This window comes from Rhinoderma darwinii, chromosome 3 (genome assembly GCF_050947455.1).
Source record: "Rhinoderma darwinii isolate aRhiDar2 chromosome 3, aRhiDar2.hap1, whole genome shotgun sequence".
In the NCBI taxonomy this organism is placed as follows: Eukaryota; Metazoa; Chordata; class Amphibia; order Anura; family Rhinodermatidae; genus Rhinoderma; species Rhinoderma darwinii.
Window position 1 is genome coordinate 200,475,909 of NC_134689.1, and position 14,150 is coordinate 200,490,058.

Sequence of the window (14,150 nt, forward strand, 5' to 3'; positions counted from 1 at the left end):
CCGTGCGGGTTAAATAATGATATATTGTAATAGTTCAGACTTTTACGGATGTGGCGATACAAATTATGTTTATTTATTTTTTTTTTTAATATGCTCTAGGGGGAAAATGGGAAAAGGTTTTTTTTTTAACTTTTAATATTTGTAATTTTTTTTGCATAAAAAAAAACAACTTTATTTTACTAGTTTTTACTAGTTCCCCTAGGGGACTTCAACCAGCTATAGTTAGATCGCTTGCACGATATACTGCAATACTAATGTATTGCAGTATAGTGTGATTTTAACTCAATTTATTTTATTTTTTTTTACAGAAAAAAAAACCTTTATTTAACTCATTTTTACTTTTTTATTTGTCCCCCTAGGCGTTGCGGGGAGCGTTTTGACCTGTTAGAGGGGGTCGCTATTGACCGCAGTATTTAACGAGTTAAACAAGCGGGATCTCGCTCGAGCGCAATGCCGCTCGTTACTCTGAAGTGTCGGCTGTAACAAACAGCCAACACCGGCATCTTATGGAGCGGGTTCACTCCGTGAGCCCGTTCCATACTTCCCCCTACCCGACTTTGGCGTATGGAATACGTCAAATGTTGGGAAGGGGTTAATGTAGAACTTTTAACAGAAAAGAAGAGCATCCAACATACAAATTGTGTATCCAACATGTATGGCCTCAAGCACACATCCATGGCCCTTTATACGGCCACAAATCACGGATCCGCAAAACACGGACCGCACACGGATGGCTTCCGTGTGCGGTATGTAGTTTTAACAGACCAATGAATAGAATAGCAGAGACTGATCCACAAAAACGGACAGGAATAGGACCTGTTGTATAATTTGCAGAACGGACGCACGGCACTGCAAGAAAAATGTACTTGTGCTTGGCCCCATAGAAATGAATGGGTCAGTGTGTTATCCGTTAAAAAAAATGGTTCGCACATTGAAGAATATCACAGAAGTGTGCTTGAGGCCTAAGTCTGTATTCAATATGGCCGCCCCCAGGGAAGCTTTAAACATAAAAAATAAATAGCTGCAACATTTTAAAAAATAACAAACCCTTTATTTCTCTTCTACAGGCTTATATTAAATACATGAGACATTTCCCTTAAAAGATTGTCTGTAATAGGTCAAACAATATGTGCTATACATTTTTAAAGCACTCCTAACCATTTAGGGGATTTTTCAGAATAATCTGTCATATGTGTGTGCATGAGGAATGACACTATTTCTGGCCATTATATGACTTGTTTTCTGCATTCTTTAGCGGCAACACGGAGGAGATAATACAGCGGGAATGAGCAGTGTAGCTGTATATGGGAAACCCCAATGGAATATATATTAATGAAGACCTATCAATTCTGAAAAAAAAAACACAAAAAAAATTACAGTACATGAAATTTTAAGAATTATTTCATACAAATATCATTAGTGGAACAGTGGATTTTCCCTCAATATTAAAGGTCACAGTTTTCAGCATTACTTCATATAAAATACTGCTATTTTATCAGCCATGCAATAAGATTTCCCTGTGTATTATGCAGCCTAGCTAGATGAAGGGAATACTGCTTCTTGTACAGGTTAAATCTTTTATGGGAGGGGAAAGTTGCTTGTAAGGGTTAATTTGAATCTCTCACTACATAAACACAGAGCCAGCAGCAGACACACACACACACACAGAGGAAGAAGAGGGAGAGAAGCTGTGACAGGATTTACCTTCCTTGTATGTAGGATGTTTCTAGTGAGAGATTCTTCAGATTACATAGAATCCCCCTCATTTTTTTACCTGATCCATTATACAAAAGATAATCATCTTACATTGCTGCTAATATATGAACAGCCAGAATGAAGTAAGACTGCAGCAGAAATCTACACTGTGTGCACATGCTGCACCGCAGTTTCTCCGCACACAGTGGACTCATCTCAGAAGCAGGAAGTTTCATAGAATAGTCAAACCCTGGTGAGATTTGGACTGCTCGCTGCTGTATGTGGGAAAACTGACTCTTTTCTCAAAGGGCCAGAGCTTTTATCACTAAATTACAAAGGACTTTTACTAATTTTCCTAATTATATGTATTTGAGAAAGGTTTTACAATTTGGTCACTTATTACTTCATGCGGTTTCCGAAGAAATAATGGGTCCTCTTTAAGGATTAACAAATACTAATCTCCTAGCTTTCACAATAAACTCATGATGCTGACTAGTACATGAATCAGAATGTAAACCAATTGAGTTATAAGTCATTGATGTCTCAGTATTGTGCAGAGGAGAGTTTAGGGGGAACTTCAAAATAAAGAAATTGAAGTGGATAAATGAATTAGATGCTAATTGTCCATAATGCTTAAAGGGTACCTGTCGTTTCATTTTACTTTTCAGGACAAGTTGCCATGTGTGTGTACATGAGGAGCAGCACTATTTCAGACCATTATATGACTTTGATTTAGCAATTTTTAGCAGTTTTCCTCTTTGCATGCTATATCTGTAGTTTGCATTACTCTCTGAACTGGGGGGGGGTGGAGACTGGCAGCCATACACTACACACAGTAAGAAGAGGAGAATCTATTCCATAACCTTCTCTCTCACTCAGAAACAGCCCCGATCATGCAGGACATATATAGAGAAATACTGACCTGTACTGATGTGAATAAAGGGTTTTGGTTGTTATAGAAATTTCTATGCCTGTCGTTCTGCTCTTATCTCCTGCACGTCCTGCTCACTCTTCCCGCTCCCCTCTCCATAGACATGTGTAATCTGATACAAGTGAGCTGCAGTCCGACTCGAGGCGGATAGAGCTGAATTTTCAGAGTGAAAGTCAGTTTAACAGAGGGAGGGGGAGCAGGAAAACAGCCAGACAAGAGCAGAAAGAGGCTTGTTACTCTCAAAAGATATATTACAAAGTTTCTTATAATCTCCTGTACTATGCATAAATTCAAAGTTTATTGAAATAACAGTGCCCATTCAAATATGGAATTCCATCTCAGAGTATGTAAAATATGTAGATTCAGTGCACCTCTTGTTGAAGTTTTATTCTTGTGTATACTATGGATTTTAACAGTGATATATTTATAAGATTTAAGGGGGAGCACCTAAATGTCAACGCAAATGACATCGCAGTCAGTGTTATTATTATGGAATCTGATAAGCAGCACTATGTGGCTCTCATTCTCCATTGCAAAGCAAACAGATATGTGGAGGTCACTGTTGCTTCTGGGGAGACACTGGGAAGGTCCATGTTTCATTATATAGGAGTTGGATGTACAGCGTGGAAATAATCACAAATGTTTTATATTACATGTCGGTTTCTATGGAAACTGTTATAGAAAAGCTAATTTCACGATTGACTTAGTTAGATGGAGAGGAGTATGTACTGATGTGCTAAACGTGGTTTGATGTTTTTCTTTTTAATTCTTTATTTTCTTCAAATATTATATTTAATCCGCATAAATCAAGATTATAAAACTGACCTAAAGACCCTAATCTTTAAATTAGACCTATAAACATTGCAAACATATATATATATATATATATATATATATATATATATATATATATATATATAAAAGTATATAAGTCCTGAAGTCCTGGGAGAAGCAAAAAATGTGCTGAACATAGTTGGTGCATTTCTGGAGACTCTAGGCAGTCCCCTCAAATAGTTCCTCAATACAATCAATGCTATTACAGACAAAATGTTGGCGCTATGGGTTTCTAAATAAATACAATTTTATTTATCGGATGCTGCTATGTTTTCTTCTCTTCTGGATCATGTACGTATTGGAGTTGGATCACTCTGTTCACTTCTATGTATCTTCTATGTTTTTTTACCAACTGCTCTAAGGTGCTGCCTTTTACTATTTCATTGTGAATAATAAAACACTACGGGGATAATGAAGATAGTAAAAATCCACTGCACATTCACAGGAGATGATTATGAGGCAGATAATAATAAAAGATCCGGTAACATCAGCTTGTTTACAGCTCCCAAGTAGCAACAGTATATATATATTTTTTTTTCAATACTGCACAAAATTTAAAAAAAGGCAACCTAATTAAAAAAAGTAATGAAAGTGCTGTACCTCCCATGGCTGCTAGGTGGGGCTATGATAATAAATCACCCAGCGCTGAACATTTAAGAAATCCCTGCTGAGTTTGTAAAGTAAAACATACATCATCCAGCATAAAAATGTGTCACTAGACTCTAAGACGTCAATGACATCAGTGCACATACTGTTTGACATGGGCCTGATGAACAAAACCAATTTCCAGCCAGCCAGAAGACCAGCAATGCTGCCTGACTGAGCACAGACTTACGAGCTCTCGTTTTTAAATCCTCTGCTCCTGAGTGAGAAAGATAAATAAGGAGATGCTGCGGTTGCTTAGATACCAAGATACTTGGCACTTCAGCATGCATCCCAAACACATGTCACAGAGACACAATAATTAACTATGTGTGTTCCCACTAACCCATAGACGGCAGCTGAGAAAACCCTAAATATCTTAGCAGCTGGCACTTGGCATCCAAAGCTTTTTCCAATTTTTGGGAGTTGTTGATTTGTTGTTTTTTTTTTACATTGATGTCTAGTAAAGCAAAAATATTTACAATATTAATTTGGCCTAGAAAAACTATTTTATAGTGAAACCATAGGGCTCTGTTCACACTGCCTTTTGGGGGTTCGCTTCAGAGCCTCCGTCAGCAGTTCCACTACTTTTGATGGAAAGAAAAGCACAGCATGGAGTTCTATTCTTATCGTCAAAACAACGGAAACCTCAACAGAACCTTAATGTGCCCGATTATAAGTCAATGAGGTCCGTCGGGCATGTTTGGATCTGTCACACGATGCACCCAGCACAGCATTGTACTTTCCATTATACATGGGAGCCACAACGCAGATGTGAGTAGAGACTTATGGAAAGGTGTTCATTTATCTTCTAGCGTCAAGTTACTGAACCACTTCTTTTACCACGCTATGGCGGTAGAGCTAAAATGTTACAGAACCAGGGAGCTGATTTGCTATTTGTTACAGCCAAATGTATAGTAATTGCGTAAACCTAAATTATGGTGCGAATGGAAAGTGAGTGCACCCTCATGGTTCAATCATAAGGGAACATTTTTAAGGTAAAAGGTAAAGTTCAAAGGTTGGAATTTCTGTACTGAACATTAGCTCATACCTTACAGGGTTGTACATTGAAGGGAGAGGGCCACATAGGAAAACTCAAATAGCATTCTTATTAAACGTCAATGAATCATGCAATCCAGTTATTTAACCCCTTCCCGACATTTGCCGTACATGTACGTCATGGAAAGTACTGACTTCCCGCATCTTGCCGTACATGTACGCCAAATGTTTGGGACCGGCTCAGAAGCTGAGCCGGTCCCATCATCACCGGATCTCAGCTGTATCTTACAGCTGACATCCGGCTGTAACGGCGGGGACCGAAATTAGCTTCGATCCCCGCCATTAACCCCTTAAGTGCAGCGCTCAAACGCGATCGCTGCACTTAAGGTGTTTGCAGCTCATCGGAACCCCAGTAATGAAATTGCCGGGGTTCCGGTGGCTGCAATGGCAACCGGAGGCCTAATACTGGCCTCCCGGTCTGCCTAGCACTGAAGCCGGTCAAGATCCGCCCGGCGGCGGAGCCTGATCGGCTTCCGTAGCTGTCGGCAAGATGGCGCCGGGTCAGGAGCTGATCCGGCGTCATCAGCGGTGGAAGTCAGCTGTACTGTACAGCTGACATCCACCTGTAACGGCAGGAACCGGAGCTAGCTCCGATCCCTGCCATTAACCCCTTCGATGCAGCAATCGAAAGCGATTGCTGCATCGTAGCGGTTACTAGCAGATCGCCAGCCCTGACAGGCAATCGGGACTGGCGACTGCTGTTATGGCAACAGGAGACACAATGGTCTCCTGCTCTGCCATTACGGAAGCCGATTTAGGCCCCGCCGGGAGGCGAAGCCTAATCGGCTTGCTGTCAGTGAATGACTGACAGATCTAATACATTGCACTACATAGGTAGTGCAATGTATTAGAAAAAAAAAAATCTGACCGTTGGAACTTCAAGTCCCCTAGTGGGACTTGAGAAAAAGTGTAAAAAAAGTATAAAAAAGTGTAAAAAAAAGTGCACAAAATAAAAGTTTGAAAACAGTAAAAGTTTCAAGTAATCAAATAAAACACAATCCCCCTTTTACTCTTATCAAGTCCTTTATTATTGAAAAATAATAATAAACCATATGTATTTGGGACCGTAACGACCGGAGGTATCAAAATATTATATTATTTATTGCACGCGGTGAACAGCGTAAAAAAAAAACGTAAAAAACGTTACCAGAGTTTCTGTTTTTTGGTCACTTTGCCCTACAAATATTACAATAAAAAGTGATCAAAAAGTCGCACGTATCCAAAAATGGTACCTATAAAAACTATAGCTCGTCCCGCAAAAAACAAGCCCTCATACACCTCCGTCGACAAAAAAATTAAAAAGTTATGGTTCTCACAACTTGGCGACACAAAAAATACATTCTTTTTACAAAAGTAATTTTATTGTGCAAAAAGTTGTAAAACATGAAAAAGTTCTATAAATTAGGTATCGCCGGAATCGTACTGACCCGCAGAATAAAGTTAACATGTAGTTTATAACGCATGGTGAACGCTGTATAAAAAAAAAGACAAAAGCTGTGCCAGAATTGCGTTTTTTTGTTTACCTGGCATCCCAAAAAATAGGATAAAAGGTGATCAAAAAGTCGCATGTACCCCAAAATGGTACCAATAATAACTACAGCTCGTCCCGCAACAAACCAGCCCTCATACCACTACGTCTATGAAAAATAAAATTAGTTATGGCTCCAATAAGTCAGGAAATAAAAAAATATGCAGTTGTGCCCGAGGGGAACATTTCTTCTGTTTGAAGAGGCGATTTTTCAAGGACCTAAAATTAGGGAACCAGGAAAGGGAGGGCCCAAACATATCCGCTGGAAGCGACGGTGCCCGTATTATACCAGGACAACACTTCCTAGCAAAATTCCCCAAACTACAAAGGCGCGGAGTGTGGACCAAAAGGGGGATAAGAAATGACACCATTTATCAGTGCGACACCGGCCTGTGCGGAAAGGATTGCTTCACAGCGTAACACACATCTATGGATTATTTTATTGTTTTTTTTTACCCCGTTATTATACCACCTGACTATGCCCCTTATATACTCCGCCCGGCTTACATGTGCCCCCACATTATAAACGGAAACACCAGTAAGACTCCAAACAAAACTACTACCAAGCAAAATCCACGCTCCAAAAGCCAAATGGCATTTCCTCCCATCTGAACCCTACAGCGTGCCCAAACAGCAGTTTCCTTCCACATATATGGCATCGTCATACCCGGGAGAACCCTTTTAGCAATTTTTGGGGTGTGTGTCTCCAGTGGCATAAGCTGGGCACGACATATTTGCCACTGAATGGCATATCTAGGGAAAAATATAAATTTTTAATTTGCACCATCCACAGCGCATTCATTTATGGAAAAGATCTGTGGGGTGAAAATGCTCACTACACCCCTTAATAAATGCCTTGAGGGGTGCAGTTTCCATAGTGGGGTCACTTCCCAGGGGTTTATTTTTATTATTTCACATCTGAGCCTCTGCAGTTGTGAACCAATACTTTGTAAATCGCCAAATTAGGCCTCAATTTTACATGGTACGCTTTCACTCCTGAGCCTGGTCGACTGTCCAGGCAAGAGATTAGGGCCACATGTAGGGTGTTTCTAAAACCAGGAAACCCAGCATAATAATTAGAGAGCTGTCTCGTTATGGTGGCACAAGCTGGGCACCACATATTGTCCACATATCTGTGGAAAAAATCCCATTTTCACTCTGCAACATCGAGTTCACACTAATTTCTACAAAACACCTGCAGGGTTAACATGCTCACTACACCCGTAGGTAAAAGCATTGAGGGGTGTAGTTTCCAAAATGGGGTCACTTCTGGGGCGTTTCCACTGTTTTGGGCCCACAGGCGCCCAGAAACCAATCCAGAAACATCTGCACTCCAAATGGCGGTCCTTCCCTTCTGAGCCCTGCCGTGTGCCCAAACAGCAGTTTATGACCACATATGGGGTATTGCCGTACTCGGTAGAAATTGCTTTACAAATGTTGGGTTCTTTTTTTCCTTTATTTGTTGCGAAAATGAAAAAATTTGCGCTAAAGCTACGTCTTATTGAAGAAAAAGGATTGTTTTTATTTTCACTGCCCAATTCTAATAAATTCTATGAAACATCTGTGGGGTCAAAATGCTCACTACGCCCCTAGATGAATTCCTCAAGAGGTGTAGTTTCCTAAATGGTGTCACTTTTTGGGCGTTTTCATTGTTTTTTCCCCTCAGGGGCTTTGCAAATGTGACATGGCCGCCGCAAACCATTCCTGCTCAATGTGATCTCCAAAAGCCAAATAGCGCTCTTTCCCTTCTAAGCCAAGCCGTGTCTCCAAACAGCCGTTTATTACCACATGTGGGGCATTGTTTTACTCGGGAGAAATTGCTTTACAAATTTTGTGGTGCTTTTTCTCCTTCAGTCCTTGTGGAAATGAGTAAAAATAAGCTAAACCTACATTTTCTTTGAAAAAATTTAGATTTTTATTTTCAGGGCCTACTTCCAATAATTTCTGCAAAAAACCTGTGGGGTCAAAGAGCTCACTATACCCCTAGATAATTTCCTCAATGGGTGTAGTCTCCAAAATGGGGTCACTTGTGGGGGGTTTCCACTGTTTTGTCTCCTCAGGGACTTCGTAAATGCGACATGGCCTCCGCAAACAATTCCTGCTAAACTTGAGCTCCAAAAGCCAAATAGCGCTCTTTCCCTTCTCAGCCCTGCCGTGTCTCCAAACAACCGTTTACTACCACATGTGGGGCATTGTTTTACTCTGGAGAGATTGGTTTACAAATTTTACGGTGCTTTTTCTCCTTTAGTCCTTGTGGAAATGAGAAAAAATTAGCTAAACCTACATTTTCTTTGAAAAAATTTAGATTGTCATTTTCAGGGCCTATTTCCAATAATTTATGCAAAAAACCTGTTGGGTCAAAACGCTCACTATACCCCTAGATAATTTCCTCAATGGGCGTAGTTTCCGAAATGGGGTCACTTGTGGGGGGTTTCCACTGTTTTGTCCCCTCAGGGGCTTTGTAAATGTGACATGGCCTCCGCAAACCATTCCTGCTAAACTTGAGCTCCAAAAGCCAAATAGCGCTCTTTCCCTTCTCAGCCTCGCCGTGTCTCCAAACAACCGGTTATTACCACATGTGGGGTATTGTTTTACTCGGGAGAAATTGCTTTACAAATTTTACGGTGCTTTTTCTCCTTTAGTCTTTGTGAAAATGAGAAAAAAAATCGCTAAACCTACATTTTCTTTGAAGAAATGTTGATTTTAATTTTCACGGCCTACTTCCAATAATTTCTGTAAAAAAGCTGTGCGGTCAAAATGCTCACTGTACCCCTAGATAATTTCCTTGAGGTGTGTAGTTTCCCAGATGGGGTCACTTTTGGGGGATTTTGACTGTTTTGGCACCGCAAGGGCCCTTCAAACCTGACATGGTGCCTAAAATTTATTCTAACAAAAATAAGGCCCCAAAATCCACCAGGTGCTCCTTTGCTTCTGAGGCCGGTGCTTCATTCCAGTAGCACGCTACGGCCACATGTGGGGTATTTCCTAAAACTGCAGAAACTGGGAAACAAATATTGAGTTGCATTTCTCTGGTAAAACCTTCTGTGTTATAAAAAAAATTGTACTAAAAATTTATTTCTGCAAAAAAATATGAAATTTGTAAAATTCACCTCTACATTGCTTTAATTCCTGTGACATGTGTAAAGGGTTAAGACATTTTCTAAATGCTGTTTTGAATACTTTGAGGGGTGAAGTTTTTAAAATGGGGTGACTTTTTGGGGGTTTCTAATATATAAGGCCCTCAAAGCCACTTCACAACTGAACTGGCCCCTGTAAAAATGGCCTTTTGAAATTTTCTTGAAAATGTGAGAAATTGCTGCTAAAGTTCTAAGCCTTGTGAGGTCATAGAAAAATAAAAGGATGTTCAAAAAACGATGCCAATCTAAAGTAGACATATGGGTGATGTTAATTAGAAACAATTTTGGGTGGTATAACTGCCTGTCTTACAAGCAGATACATTTAAATTGAGAAAAATGCTAATTTTTGCAATTTTTCGCTAAATTTTGGTGTTTTTCACAATTAAATACTGAACATATCGAGCAAATTTTGCCAGTAACATAAAGTCCAATGTGTCACGAGAAAACAATCTCAGAATCGCTTGGATAGGTGAAAGCATTCCGGAGTTATTACCACATAAAGTGACACATGTCAGATTTGAAAAATGAGGCTCGGTCAGGAAGGTCAAAAGTGGCTAAAGAGGGAAGGGGTTAAAGGTTACAATTGTATTATTGTTGCCAGAGTTAAGCAAATTATATGGGGAAAAAAAATTCTCCACAGGCAAAGTTTTTTTTTTTTTTAAAAAAAAAAAAAAAGGCTTACAGTAATAAAAGGAGTATTGCAGTGGGATATTTTATATGTTGTTCTATTGATGATTTTATATGAGTTTATGTGACAAAGCGATACAATAAATTTGAATACATTTTCCATCCACTTAAGATGCCTTGAGAGACGGTGATTATTTCCTTTTTCCATTACTACATGGTCTTTGTAGCTACTAGAGACCACTATACCCAGGGCCGCCATCAGGAATTTCTGGGCCCCATACAGCCAAGATGTCTTGGGCCCCCCCCCCCCTCCATTACCGGGGTGGGCAACGGAAATTGTGGCACTCACGTTTGTACGTTATATGCATTAACTGATTTTGGTGCTGATCTCAATTACAGTGAAGGAAACCATGGAGCCGGCAGTGACCGGTTAATGCTCCGGATTTTGATCTATTTAGCTAAAACGTATCCGACAGTATGGCATACAGTGGGATACGTCGCCCGGGGAATGGCCCAGGGGAAACTACTGACGTCACTGTCCATGAACAGGGCTGGAGCCTTCTACTAGCGCTCTGCCCAGGGAGTCTGGCGCTTTTCCTGATGTCCATATACGTAAAGTGACGTCCGAAGCTTTGCAAAGCCTGAGTACACGGCCGGAGCGTCAGCAACATTCTGGCCAGGGATTCCGGCCATGGAGAATCCCCTGACGTCACTTTACATATATGGACAGTGATGTCAGGAGCTTTCCCAGGGACAAAGTCCACGGGTAGAGCACTCGTGATGCTGCCTGGGGACTCTGGAATAAAGTCTACTACGCCATTTCATGCTTCAAAAATAAGGTAAACCGACGTCCACCAGCCCAACGGAGGCTAAAAGGACATAATGGAGCCCTGTGAATTATCGTCTATGTTGTTTATACTGTAAGGTAGGAGATTTCCTGACGTTCACAATAAACTTAGGGCAACAACACGATGTGAAGGGGAAAGGGAGGGGGAAGCGCTTGTGAGGATGTAAGGAAAACTAATGCTCCGCTCTTACGTTGCCATTAAACTTCAATGTGTTTTTCCATAGCAAAAATCGGAGGTTTTCCCTTTGATTCCTGGCGCAGATGCCACGAGCGTGTAGCAGATCCGCACGAGAATAAGGCCCTGTTCACACAGAGTTTTTGCCACATTTTTTTCAGCGGAAACCGCGTTGGAAACCGTGGCAAAAAATGTACGAAATCGCCTCCTATTGATTTCAACGGGAGGCGAAGGTGTTTTTTTCCCACGAGCGGAGAAAACGCTCGCGAGAGAAAGAAGCGACATGCCCTTTCTTCAGGCATTTCCGTCTCTGACCTCCCATTGACATCAATGGGAGGCAGAGAAAGCCTGAAGGAATTTCAAGGCAGATTTTTCTGCCTGCAAAATACTGTGTGAACAAGCCCTAAGTCCCAGTGTCATTCACAGTTGCTTATCCTCGGCTTTTCCATGTAATATAAGTCGCATGCTACTTATTGCTGTGGTGGATTTCTTATCATGGTGCGGACAAAAATACACGTGGAAAATTTTTCACAGCATGTGAACTGGGTTGTGGAAACCTCATATGCATGGGATGCAGAATCATCGGCATGTCATTGGAATCCGTATCAAATCCAACATGTGTGAACGGGGCCTTAGGGGGAGTTAAAAAAATCTCTGTTAGGCCAAATGCACACGATACTTATTACGTGCAAATTTGTCGCAGGTATTTTCGTGCGGCAAATCCGCAGTGTAAACCAGGACCAGCAAAGTAAATGAGATCAAGAAATCTCATCTACATGTGGAATTTTCTGCACAAAAATTGACCTGCGGTGCGTATTTGAAATTATGCGACATGTCACTTTATCTTGCTCTTTCCGCTTGTGAATTGTTTCTGACTAGTTTATAAAATAAAAAAAAAATCTGCAGCATAAAACCTTCACCTATTTCCGCATCAAAATGTAAAAACCGCACCTAAAAACGTATCAAAAAAAGCACTATTAGGTGCAGATTTTACCTGCGGAATTACCTGCGGTTTTGATGCGGATTTTGTGCACCAAATTCCTCAATGTGTGCATTACAGAATTTGCTGGGGATTTACAGCAAATTAACCCTTTACATTGTAAAGGATGAAATACGTTACAATTCTGCAACATTAGGGTATGTTCACACAGCTTATTTTCGGACGTTTTTTCTGGCCGTAAACGTCCGAAATATCAGAAGCAGAACGCCTCCAAACATCTGCCCATTGATTTCAATGAGAAAAAAACGGCGGTGTGTTCCGACGGGCCATTTTTTTTACAACGGCCGCGTAAAAAAACGGCCGCGAAAAAGAAGTGCATGTCACTTTTTCAGACGTTTCTGGAGCCGTTTATCATTGACTCTATAGAAAAACAGCTCCAAAAACGACCGTAAAAAAACACTGCGAAAAACAAGAGTTTGCTTAAAAAACTTCTGAAAATCAGGAGCTGTTTTCCCTTGAATATCTCCGTGTGAATATACCCTAAGGCCTCATTTACACGAGCGTGTGCGTTTTGCGCACGCAAAAAACGCGGCATTTTGCTTTTAGCGCAGCCGCCATGTCATCGGAATCCGTATCAAATCCAACATGTGTGAACGGGGCCTTAGGGGGAGTTAAAAAAATCTCTGTTAGGCCAAATGCATACGATACTTATTACGTGCAAATTTGTCGCAGGTATTTTCGTGCGGCAAATCCGCAGTGTAAACCAGGACCAGCAAAGTAAATGAGATCAAGAAATCTCATCTACATGTTGCGTTTTGCCTTTCGCGCAGCCGCCATCATTATGACACTCCGTTTGGATGTTTGTAAACAGAAAAGCATGTGGTGCTTTTCTGTTTGCATTCAGAGTTTGTCAGCTGTTGCGCGAATCACGCATTTATTGTACCGCATAATGTACTGGGAAGCTGAAAAAAATATATTTGTGGGGTGAAATGCTGCACGTGCATGAGGTTTTGACAAACCCCATTCACATGAGTTAGGGCTTATTCAGACAGACGTGTTAATCGTCCGTGTGAAGGACGTTTTTTTTAATGGCTGTCACACGGCTGCGTGTATTTCTATGGGGTTATTCACACGGTCGTTGTTCTAACGGACCGTGTGAAGGGCCTTTAAAAAAATAGGACATGTCCTATTTTTGTGCGTTTTCACGGATCCCTCAATAGACTCAAGTCTATGAGGGATGTGTGAAAACGGGTCCCGCACGGCTGCCAATCGGCCACGAAAAATGGCCGTTCTTCACGTCTGATTTCACACACGTTGGTCTGAATATCGCCTTAGGCCTTATTCACACGAATGTGTCCGTTTTGCACACGCAAAAAATGCTGCGTTTTGCGCGCAAAAGTTCTGTGTGTCATCTGTATATGGTGCGTGGCTGGTGATTTTCGCGCAGCCGGCATCATTATGACACTCTGGTTTGATGTTACAACACAGTTAGGGCATTCCCAGATGTGGCGGATTTCTTCCGCAACTGTCCGCATCAATGCCGCACAGAACCTGCGTTGCAGATTCTGTTGCGGATCTGCCCAAAATGGGCATTAAATTGATGCGGACTAGCCGCTGCGTATTGAGGTGAAAGTACTTCCCTTCTCTCTATCAGTGCAGGATAGAGGGAAGGGACAGCCCTTTCCCTAGTGAAAGTAAAAGAATTTCATACTTAACGGCCGTTGTCTTGGTGATG